Genomic DNA, 12,371 nt, shown 5'->3' with positions numbered 1-12,371 from the left:
CCTATAATTTTGGCCCAGTTAATTTGTCGAGCCAAGTCGAATATCCGGAAAAAATAAGACATACCGGATTGTTTGGCCCGTTAATTTTTGTCTGGCCCATATTTTTAAAAAACTTCTATATGTTAGCCTGTTTCTGATGGTCCAATATGCTGTTTCTTAGCCCGTTTACACTGTACCAAATCTAGCCCATTAATGCTCAAAAACAAATTTTGGTCCACCACAATGAAGAACTTTCTTTTGGTACAACAACAATGTAAAATAGACAGAACAGATGAACATCATCACAAACACAAATTAAACTCCAGCATTACAATAAGATAAGTACTGATCCAACATAAATAAACTTCCATGTCCAAATCCGCTAACCATCAAACATAACACATCCAACACAACTTCCATCTACCAGCAAAATACTTAGTTTGCGTCCAGCAACATCATAAGCAGTTTGCACTACAAAATAACATATAGCAGAATGCAGGTTCCAGCACATTCACAGCTTCCAGCAGAATTTTGCTTGGACAAACAACTTACTCATGAGCTTATCTTGGATGAATATGATTTAGTAAAAAGTCTAATTTAGCTTCCAGCTCAGCTTGCTTTTTCCTGTTCTCCTCTTCTTGCTTGGTCCTTTCTTCTTCTTGCCTGATCCTTGCTTCTTCTGATTCCTGTAACTTATTGTTCAAGGTTTCAACAAGGGTCCGAAGCTTAGCATTTCCCCTCTTCTGTGCTTCCTATTCTGCCTCACGGTCGCTACGACTGGATCTCTCATGCACATGCTAGACCCCCACATGCTTAAGAAACATTGGCTTCTTAGTGTGCTTAGTAAGAACTTCAGCCACAGCCTTGGTTGCAGAGTTGGATTGTTGGCCATCTTCTGTAGGTTGAGTAGCTTTCTCTTCCATTTCATCCTAGCCATGCAAGAAAACGAACACGGTGAGCAAAACAGGAGACAAATAGGTTTTGCCTATATGTATGCCACATTTCCATGTACAGATGTAGACATGTAATTAACTCTAGTCACTACATGTATGCTGCAAGTACTGTAGGCCAAGGACAACAAGTATTTTAGCACAAGGACAGAAAATAGCAAGTACTTTACACAAGGACAAAAGGTGGCAAGTATTATAGCACAAGGACAGAACGCAGCTAGTATTTTAGCACAAGGACAAAAAATAACAAGTATATTTGGCAATTACTTATTATCATGGCAAAAGGTTAACATTTTGATGGTTGGTGATCTTTGAAAGCTGACTTACAATTGCAGCTTGCACAACATCGGTGTAGCCTTTCTTTTTGCTGCTGTAGTGGCACTCTTTGAATAAATCCAGTGCAGTGGGTTCTTTCTCCTTGTATTTGTCTCCCTAAAAACAATATATAAGCATCAAGCTAACATTTGTGAAGAAACAACATGTATAGTACCAATATTGAACTGTACTTTATTCATTTATTCACGATGAGATACCATTAAGTGCAAAAGACATCTATTAGCTGTAGGCAAGGGAGCAGTTATATTCATTACTGCTAGCAAACTAACAAACTATCGTACTTAATGTACTTAAGTGCAAAAGACATGTATTGGCTGCAACGGTAAGGTTTACATGAACTTATGGTCAATAACATTTATGAAGACCAGGCAGAAAAATCTCATGAAAACAATTGCCGGTTACTATCACATAAACTGTTTGCACATCCCCAGACACATGTTTGACTTACCAGGTTATCACAGTGCACAGGATAGCTGCGCGAACCAGTAGTGTGGTGAAACTTGACTTGAGCATGGTTATTTTTGTTAATTCCACATATCTTCTGCATGGATCAGTGATTTGGTTAGCTAAATGCATTTATTCAAGAGTTATTATGGAAACAAATAAACATTCGAGAAGGATTCATCTTATATACACACCCCGACATTTCAGAGGTTCATGATGTTCACACAATAACATTGCAACTTTAATTGATTGATCTTCTCACAGACAACCTCATGCTAAAATATGAGCTATAGTTTACAGAAGGCTGTTTTCAAGTACTTCCAGATCAGGAGCTTTATGGTAGTGTATTACATCACAGTAGACATTTCGATCATACGTTGAGTTGTCATAATCAATATATGGATGACAAAGCTAATTGACAAGCACGCAAAGAAGTGAATAAGTCATAATGTTTTTGCTTTACATATATATTGAATTTTATTATTTCCTAAATGTAAGTCTGGTAACTTGGAGGACCCCTGACTCATGAGTAATGGGTTAGAACCATCCAATTTTGATGCTACTAGCTAATACAGGATGTAGTGGAGTGTTGCGTTCAGTACTGAAGTACAAGAAACAATAATAAGGGCGGTTGGCAACGACAAAATAATATTTGTCTCCAAGAAGAAATGTACCATTTTTTGGGGATCCTTCTAGCTTTCAACAAGCTCATTCCACTGGTCATCAGTCATCGAGCGGACTGGAGAAGTTTTCGTCACCAAATTGAGTGGGAAAGGATCAAAATACTTCTGCTTGAGCCTGTATCGTTGTTGGCGAATTGCACCTTTCAGCATTTGCGTACAAGCCTTCCTAACGGGCACAACTTTTACGTCCATCTCAAATTTGTTCTAGTCAGATGAAAGAACATGTGTAAGAATCATGATTACACATAATAAAAATAGCACAAAATTGACAGGTTACTAGCCATTTGACTGAGAAAGGGTTGGATCATGTACTTACACCAACTTTGCCTACAAAGTTCTGGAAGATCCCTTCTCGGACATTTCCGCTTGGGTCCTTGTAATCCTTCCAGCGTTTAAACACAGGCACATGGCCTCTGACTGTGACATTGCATTCGGTTGCAAACTTTGCAGCAAGAAGAGGTGTCTCCGGCCTTAAGCTCCCTTCTGGAATGACAAGCGGCAGCTTGCCCCCCCGACGTCGACTGATCCTTTCCAGGCCTTTTCCAATATTGACCCCCCTTTCCCTTGTCTCCTCATAGGATCGTGGCCCTTCAAAGAAGGTAAATCAGAATGTATACATATATCAATGAAAATTAGGAAGTAGAAAAGTGCACTGGTAAATGGAGAACATCTTTCAAAATCAATAATTGGAACAAGATGAATTAAGCTCATAGCTTCAGTCTAATTTTAGAGAACTGTTTTAAGCTCCACCAATTATTAGTTAAGTTTAACAAAAAGCACCACTGTTGTAACTCAAATAACATGCTAGAAAGATTTTGGATTTTATAACATGCCTTGAGTGTCATTGTCAGGTTCAGATTGTGTTTGCTGACAAGGTTCGGCACTACCACCAACTTCGAAGTCCATATGGTTGCCATCATCATGACGGGCAATGAGATCAGATCCATTGCTCATCCAGTAGTCATCATCAGAATGGGCACGGTCGCCATCTTTAAAAAAAAGACATCTAGTGAGAGTATGCTCGTCTTGCAATCAAAGTTAATGAATAGGGCTAATGAACCATAAGACAGAACATTAGAATGATAGTACCACTTGCCTTCAACACCATGTGTGCGGTTATCAAAGTTGGGAACGGTTTCTTCAGCTTCAGGCACAGAAACAGTTGGCTTATGGATTGCAATTGGTGTTTGATGTTTAGGATCTGACACCCCTTCACTTTGAGGACTTGCATCAGCATCTAGTAATAGTCTTTTGTTCGACCTTGTGACTCGCGCATTCGTTGGAAGCTCCGCATGAATTCTTTTAGGAGGCCGAGGCTTGATTCCACCAGGGGCCATGGCAGTAGATCTTTTCTTATTAGTTTCCTCATTGGTCTTCTTACAGTCGTTCAACCCCTGATAGAAATGAAAACATGGTTAAATCAACAAAGTGTAACAAAAATTCTGCTGCAATAGCAAACAAGCAACATATCTAGGAATGACTAGTCGGAGGATTTTAGCACCTTCAACTTTGAGCTAGGAGATGGTGTGGACTTTAAGTCTTGCAGTACTTCCCTCTCATCTATTAAACTATCATCAGACGAGTCTCCTTCACTGGTATACTCCTCGTTAGGATGGTACTCAGCTTCAGATTCATCACAAGTATGCTCGGGCTTTCTTTTTTCAGGTGAAATGACAGCTTTGTTTGCAAACAATGTTGATAATGTAGGTAGTCCAAGTGATTGCAGCCTTGCATTGTTCCTCATGAACGTTTTGAGGCGCGACACTTCCATAGGATGTAGTGGTCGTTCTAAGACGAGTACAGATGTAAACATGAATTACTATGTGCATAAGAGTAATAACAAATTACTATTTTTTTATTGAGTTTGCATCAATACGGGAACCAAATCTACACTTGGAATCACAAGGATCTTATTCGGCTGTGTTTGGATGCACAATATTTAGAAAACCATAGTATTAAGAAACCACAGTATTAGAACTTGTAGGCGTTTGGCCATTGCAGTATTTACTAGAACCAGAAGCACTATCAATTTGTATATTGTATTAGAACCAGAAGCACTATCAATTTAAATCAAGCGATCAATTTGGCCAGAAGCACTAGCACCATAAAAATGTTCAGTGTGTATTTAAATCAAGCACTATCAATTTGGCCAGAACCAGAAGCACTATCGATTTGGCCATTGCAGTATTTACTAGAACCAGAACACTAGCAGTACAGTATTAGAACCAGAATCACAAGAAAAAACAGAGAATATTAAAGGCATGGGGAGGGGTTATACCTGCTACTGTTGTCTTGCCTCCTCGGTGTTTCTTCCCTGCCGTCTTCTTCCCCATGGTTAGGGTTCTAGGGTTCGGTGGAGTGGAAGGTGAGGGGGGAGGGGGAGTCTTGGCCGATAGTCGGGTGGGGTGGTGACCTGCCGTGGATGCGGAAGAGGGAGTCTTGCTCGGCGGTGGAGGAGATGACGGCGTGTTCTAGGGTTCGGTGGAGGCGGATGGTGGGGAGGAGGGGGGTCTTCGCCGGTAGTGGGGGTGGGGTCGTGACCGGCCGTGGATGTGGAAGAGGGAGGACAGTCGTGCTTGGCGGTGCAAGAGATGAAGCGGTGGCCGGCGGTGGAGGAGGTGACGGCGTGTTCTAGGGTTCGGTGGAGGCGGATGGTGGGGAGGAGGGGGTTCTTGGCCGGCAGTGGGGGTGGGGTCGTGACCGGCCGTGGATGTGGAAGAGGGAGGACAGTCGTGGCAGGCGGTGGAGGAGGTGAAGCGGTGGCCGGCGGTGGAGGAGGTGAAGTGGTGGCCGGCGGCAGTGGAGGCGAAAGGGGAATGGGGAGCGGATTTGGCGAACTGTGGGGTAGGGGCGGGCGTGCGGTGGGGATTAAGTATTTCTTGCGTGTCAAATTACTAACATGCCCTTCGGATGGCACCTGGTGGAAGAATGGTTCTGTGCAATTGTCAAGCACCTTGATGGGTCATTCGGTCAATTTACGATCGTGGACTTTTTGGCTTGGCGCCGTTGGAGCTAAAATTGTACATGTGCGCGGGTATTCTTGCCGCCAAATGATATTTAGAACATTACAAAGGATATATATATATATATATAGCACAAGCATTTTATTTGTTACTAGAATTGGTAAAGCATATGTTTGTTTACATGCTATGTATTAGCCAACTCCAATGAAGTTAGTTACCGACACGCCTTCTCAAATCGATCGCCATGACACCGGCATCCTCACCACACAAAAGGAGACATGTAGAATCTTGGATCGTCGACTCCTATGGCCCGTGTCGAACAAGAAGATGAGAATCAACTTGATTATGCCTTGGCACTTCAGAAGGGTGTGACGACACCTTGCATGCTTAGGAGGAACACGAAAAGGTGGTGAGGATACTGGGGCGTCCCAACACTTGAAGGCTGTAGTATGGAGAGATGGTTGTCGCTGTGTCACCCGCCGAGCGACAACAGATCAACCCACATCTTCCTCACCGCACACGAGGACACATGTACATTCTTGTATCCAGGGACAGATTCAGGGGGACGAGGGGGGGCGAGACCCCCCCCCCCCCCTATCGATCGAGTCGTACCTTGATGTGGATGAGTTGGTCGCTGATTTTTTTGGCTTCCATAACTGTCCGTAATGTGCGTCTCCCCCCCTCCTATCTCTTTCGGCCTTTGCAACTAACGTTAAGCCTCCACTGCTCAGCCCATGTACAGCCCAATCCCATTTCAGGCAAAGCACAAAAGAAAGAAATTTGTCAGCCCAAGTTGGACTACGCACGTAGTCACGCAGATATCGCTAACCTCCTGTTTCTAAAAACACAATCGCTAACCTCTTCGTTTAGCCACTTTTTGATCTAAACCGAAGCATGCAGCGGCAAGGGGCCTGCTGATCTATCCGAGTCTCCATCGCGCCGTCATCGAGAAGGGCAGAAGGGAAGGGGACGCCGGGACAGGCGGCCACTTGCCGGCAGACCGGACGCGCAGATGAGCGGCAACAACACGAGGAGATCCTTCTACCCGTTCTATGCTCGAGTCTCCACCTATCGCCGCCAGGGCGAATTTCCTCCAGTTTCAAAACTAAAAATAGTTGAGATTAATTAGGAAATATTTCATTGTCCAAAGATGCTTGTATAGATATGAAGATAATTAGGATTGGTGTGTATCGTCGGCTACTATGGCCCACATCTAAAAAGAAGACGAGAAACACTTAATCACGCCTTGGCACTTTGGATTGGTGTGATGACACCTTGCATGATGAGGTGGAACGCAAAAAAGCGGTAAGGATACTGGGGTGTCCCACCACCCGAAGGTTGTAGTATGGAGAGGTGGTTGTCGCTGTGTCACCTGCCGAGCGGCAACAGATCAACCCATGTCTTCCTCACCGCACACGAGGACACGTGGAAAATCGATGGTTTTTTTTAATGGGAAAAAATTGAAATTCATAGAAAAGTTGTTTTTTTAGAATTTTCAAAATTTCATGGATAGATTCATGAATATGTTTTGTATACATGATCATTTTTTCAAAATCAGGAACATGGTTTTATTTCCGAACAATTGTTTTCCAAATTGTAATTTTTTTATAATTTGCCAAATTGTTTTGTAAAATTACCGACATTTTTTGAAACCACGAAAATTTTATGTTTTTTGAACATTTTTAAAATCAGTAGACATTTTATGATTTCTCGACCATTTTTTCAAAAAGTCACAACTTTTTTAAAAAATTCAATCTCGAATTAATTCAAAAAAATAGAAAACAGAAATAAGAAAAGAAAAGACAAAAAAACGAAATGAAAAAAAACAGGGATGCCACGCCCCGCGTGGCCGGCCCATGAAGACATACACGGGAATGAGGTGGGTGAGAAAAATGAGTGAGGAAAAACGTTGGTAGCAGGATTCGATCCCTGGCCTTCCGAGTTGGAGAAAAACAGCCTGTTGCCAATGCGCCACGGTTCGTATGTTGCGCATGGTGGGTCAACAGGGAAGTTAATTACTAATGAGGCCGGGGAGGGAGACGAATTGCTCTCGGCTGCTCGCGCGCCTAACCAGACGAGGTGTCTGACTTGGTGCGTTGCTCTCGGCTGCTCGCATTCAGATATGCACAGCACACATTCAGATACACATACTGTATGCACTGAAGAAACCACATAAGGGATTCAAATATACACAGAAAAAATTCAAGTGTGCAGCAGCTAACAATCATCTCCCAACAGAAACATTTAGATAACAACATCCACATCATGCAGGTTTTGCAAAGTGACACAACATCTTTCAGTAAAACAAAAGTGACACAACATCTTTCGATAAAAACGGAAGTGCACAAAATCAATGTAAATCATCTAATCATCATCGTTGTCAACATCCATCATGTCGCCTCCTTCGTCTTCGCTACAATACTCCATTCCCGTATCATCTTCATCTTCATTGCCACCTTCATACACTTCTGTGTTCTTTTCTTTCATTAAGCGTGCAATTATATCAGCTTCAAAAATAATGCCTTGCTCATTGTCTCTATGCAAAGGCTTCTCAGATGTATGTTCAGAAACCGACGTTCTCATACCCTCCTCATCACAACACTCCTCCTCTTGATATGCAGGACCAGTAAAAGGTGCACCCTCAGTTTCACTAATATTAAAGAGATGCCTATGGTCAAATGTTTGCACAACTTGCTAATTTTTCCCATACTTTGTGTCTGGCAAATAAAAGATCTTTCTTGCCTGAGTAGCCAGAATAAGAGAATCATCCTTGTACCATAAACTTTCAACATTGATGCTTTTGAAAAACCGGTCATTTTTTAGCTCCTTCTTCTTTCCATCAAGTTTAAACCAGTCACATTTAAACAAAATAACTGACCTGCCGTCCAAGTTATTGTTGGAGTTATAGTCCAATTGGATGATCTCTTTCAAGGTTCCATAAAAATCTATGACCTTACTGGCATGTTCACCTTCGGCCATGACTCCACTGTTCTGTGTTCTCTTGTTGCTATCACGGTCAACAGTGCTATATCTAATACCATTCACTATGCATGATGAGTATTTTCTGACTCTCCGATCAGGTTCACATGCCAAGGAAAAGAGATCTTCATCTATTTCTTCGCTGTGTTCATCCCGCAACCTCATGATCTACAACACACAAATTCATACATTAGAAACTGTAGTGAAGTCTAACAACGAAATATTATAACTAGATGTGAATGAAAACTAACATAGTTCTTGAACCATGTCTGGAATTCTTTCTGAAGCTCTTTATCAATGTTTGGCACCCTTTTTTTAACTCATCTCTGAACATTCTGTAAAATAGGATAAAACATATTAGTCAATAGAATACATGTGTACCACAAAAATGCAACATACGCAAGTTTAGAAGTGGGAACATACTCGATATATTTCTGAGCTTGACCACAATTGTTCAACACATACCACATCATTTGATCAAATTCTTTTTTTTCATATACATATTGATATTCATATCCTGAAGTAAAATTTATTCCATGTCCAAAAACGTCAACACCATAGGCTTCTTCATCTGAATAACCTACATTTCTTGGTTTCTGATAAGATATGGTTTCGAAATCATCCATGTACTTGGAGCAAAATGTCAGGCATTCATCGGCAATATATGCCTCAGCAATTGAACCTTCTGGTCTTGCCCTATTCCTCACATACCTCTTTAAAGTATACAACCTCCTTTCAACTGGGTACGTCCACCCATATTGTACGGGACCTCGGAGTAATGCCTCTTCGGGTAAATGTACGGCAAGGTGCACTATCACATCAAAGAAAGCAGGAGGGAAAATTTTCTCAAGCTTGCACAAAATTACAGGGATTTCTTTCTTCATTTCAGCCAACACATCCCTGTTAAGAGTTTTGCTGCACAGTTCCCTGAAATACTTGCCCAACTCAGCTATTGCTTCATATATATCACTATCCAGAAATCCTCTCATGCCAGCAGGTAAGATTCTTTGCAAAATAATGTGACAATCATGTGTTTTTAGGCCTTGGACCTTGGTTCCTTCAGCACTTGTACATCTCGATATGTTGGAAGCAAACCCATCTGGAAACTTTAACTCTCGTAAAAATTGACAAAATGCAACCACTTGTTCTTTAGACAAGGTATACCGGGCCCGAGGCATCTCATATGAGTTTCCATCCTTCCTCAAATGCAACTCCTCTTTAATTTTCAAATCTTCGAGATCAAGCCTAGCATTAAGTGTGTCCTTCATCTTCCCCTCCATGTTGAGAATTGTCCCAATGAGGTTTTCGCAAATGTTTTTCTCGATATGCATGACATCAAGATTATGTCTCAGCTTCAATTTATCCCAATAATCCAAATCCCACAAACAAACCCTCCGACTCCAAATTGGCACATGAGTCTTCTTGTTGCCCAAGTCAGAACGCTTTCTTTTCCTGCTTTCTTCTTGTCGCCCAGGTCTAACCTTCTCCAATTCTGCTTGTAGCTCTTCCTTTGAGAATTTACCGGGCTCATCATTGCGTTCATGAAGACCAACAAATTCATTGTTTCTTCGCAAACGATGTCCCTTTGGAAGGAAACGATAATGCCCAATATACCCAATTTTGTGCCTTAGGCCATAGGAAAGAGGGTGTTTGTCACAATGAATACATGCAGCATAGCCTCTTGTGGTACGCCCTGAAAGAGTGCTCAGAGCTGGGTAATCACGAATGCACCATAGAACTGCAGCATGAAGATCAAACATTTTTCCTTCACGAGCATCATATGTACGCACACCCTTCCAGAGCTCAAGTAAATCTTCTACAAGTGGCTGTAGGAAGACATCAAAGTGCTTGCCAGGTGATTTAGGACCTGGAATTAACAGAGCCATCATGAAATTTGACTGATCCATACATGCCCAAGGTGGAAGGTTGTATGGCACAACAAATACAGGCACATACTATAGCTTGTGTTAAAGTTTCCGAAAGGATTGAACCCATCAGCGGCAATGCCAAGCCTCATGTTTCTGGTATCTTCTGCAAATTTTGGATATTTTTCATCAAAATCTTGCCACGCATCACCGTCAGCTGGATGGCTCATTTCCTTCTCACTGGGTTGCCTCTTTAGCTTGTGCCACTGTGCTTCTTCTGATGCTTTTTTGGAAAGAAACATCCTCTTCAGCCTAGGCACCAATGGAAAATGCCTCAGAACTTTCTGTGGTATCTTCTTTCTAGCAGGGTCTTTCCACCTTGACATGCCACAATCTGGGCAGTTGTCATGCTTGGCATATTGCTTTCTGAACAAAACACAATTATTGATGCACACATGTATAGACTCATACCCAAGACCTAATTCCTTTAGAAGATTCTTTGCTTCGTCATAAGATTTTGGGAGTGTATTGGGTTGAGGGAATGCTTCAGCCAGTAGCTTCAAAATGTCAGTAAATGCACTATTTGTGATCCTATGGCATGACTTCAAATGAAGAAGGTTCACCACAAATGAGAACCTTGAAAACTTGGTACAACCATGATAAAGGTGCCGCTTTGCCTCTTTCCTCACGTTCTTCAGAAAGGACTCAGTCTCAAAAGGATTTGCATCATTGTTACCGTCTTCATTTTCAGTTTCCTTCTGATCTTGTTCTACTGATGTGCGTAGGTCGCCAAACATCTCTTCAAATCGGTCAGCACCATTGTTACAATCCTCGGAGTCATGCACATCAACAGGATGCTCAATAACATCTGCATTGAAGTCTTCTCCATGATATATCCAGCGAGTATATGTACTTTCCATGCCATGCGTCAATATGTGCTTGTTCACAATAGCTTGATGCCAGTATTTGCGATTAAGGCATTCTCTACATGGGCATAGTATTTCTTCATCCTCGCTGAATTTTGCTTGAATTAAGTTCATAAACTCTTTGACACCATTGACGTACTCTCGAGAGAACAGTGTGCCATGAATCCAAGATCTATCCATCTGCATTATAGAAAAAAGACCAACTTAATCAAAGGTAAATAATCAATGAGGAAACATGTTTACTAGCAGTTCCCAGGAAACATGCTCTGCAAAACATCAATTCACAGTAAGATACATGACCTACAAAAACAACTTGCACAGAGGAGGACAAGCAAGTTCACTTATTGTTACATAATGTACAAAATCACAACACAAACGTATAGCAAAATTTACATGTTTATGAGTCTAGTACCAGGTGCATCACTTGCATAAAGTTATATAAAAGCGCATACTCCAGTAGGCAGCAGCTCGGAAGAACATGGACTGATGCAAAAATGTCAAGCCACTATGGAGGGAGATGCAATTGGAGCAAAATAAGAATTCAGCTTCTGGATGAGCAGGGGCCGAAGGAGCTAGTTACCAAAATTCTAGCGCTACCTGACGAAAAGAAAATTAAGTGCATCACGATGCTTTGGGTGTGGTGTGACACGAGAAATAAAAGGAACGCAGGCGAGCCGCTGAGAAATACCACAACTGTAATCAAGCGAGTCAAGAGTGTCGTATAGGATATTATGTTGGTTGAGGAAAAGAAGGATACTACTATGCTGCTACAGGACAGATGGATTCCTCCAGGATATGATGTACTGAAGGTTAATATTGATTTGGCAATAAATGGGATCCTCTTCAAGGAGATTAAATATTTTGCTTGTTTAAAATTTATTTTCTTTCGCATTTCATATTGCCCGAGGGTATGTAATAAAGTCGCAGATGCTCTTGCGATGTATGGTGCAGTGTCAGGTTAATGGAATGAATATGGCTAAAAAAAAGAACAAACTGTGGTGTATTTCTGAAGCATACTCCAGTAGGTGTATTTCTGAAACTTCACAATCTCTCCATCTTACATGTACATACGACTAACTGACTGGTAGTATTATTATGAGCTACGACACAGTCGCTTCATCTTATATGTAGATTAGTTCAAACCGATAAACTTTAATACGAATTGGCTAGTCTGTACTAACACACAATATTGGTGATCTGTGAGAAACTGAGAACATGGTGACTGCAAAGTACTTTTCCTATTCTA

At 41.6% G+C, this 12,371-nt stretch overlaps 1 pseudogene; it reads right to left on the bottom strand.

Annotated features, from left to right (window-relative positions):
• Positions 1–9,688: 9,688 nt before the first annotated feature.
• On the bottom strand, positions 9,689–11,305 carry LOC147962278 (uncharacterized; annotated as a pseudogene).
• Positions 11,306–12,371: the final 1,066 nt, after the last annotated feature.

Source organism: Triticum urartu, chromosome 7A (assembly GCF_056163025.1).
Source record: "Triticum urartu cultivar PI428250 chromosome 7A, HENAU_Tu73, whole genome shotgun sequence".
Taxonomy (NCBI): Eukaryota; Viridiplantae; Streptophyta; class Magnoliopsida; order Poales; family Poaceae; genus Triticum; species Triticum urartu.
Note: the sequence above shows the minus strand (reverse complement) of the source record. Positions and strands in the feature narration are given on the sequence as shown.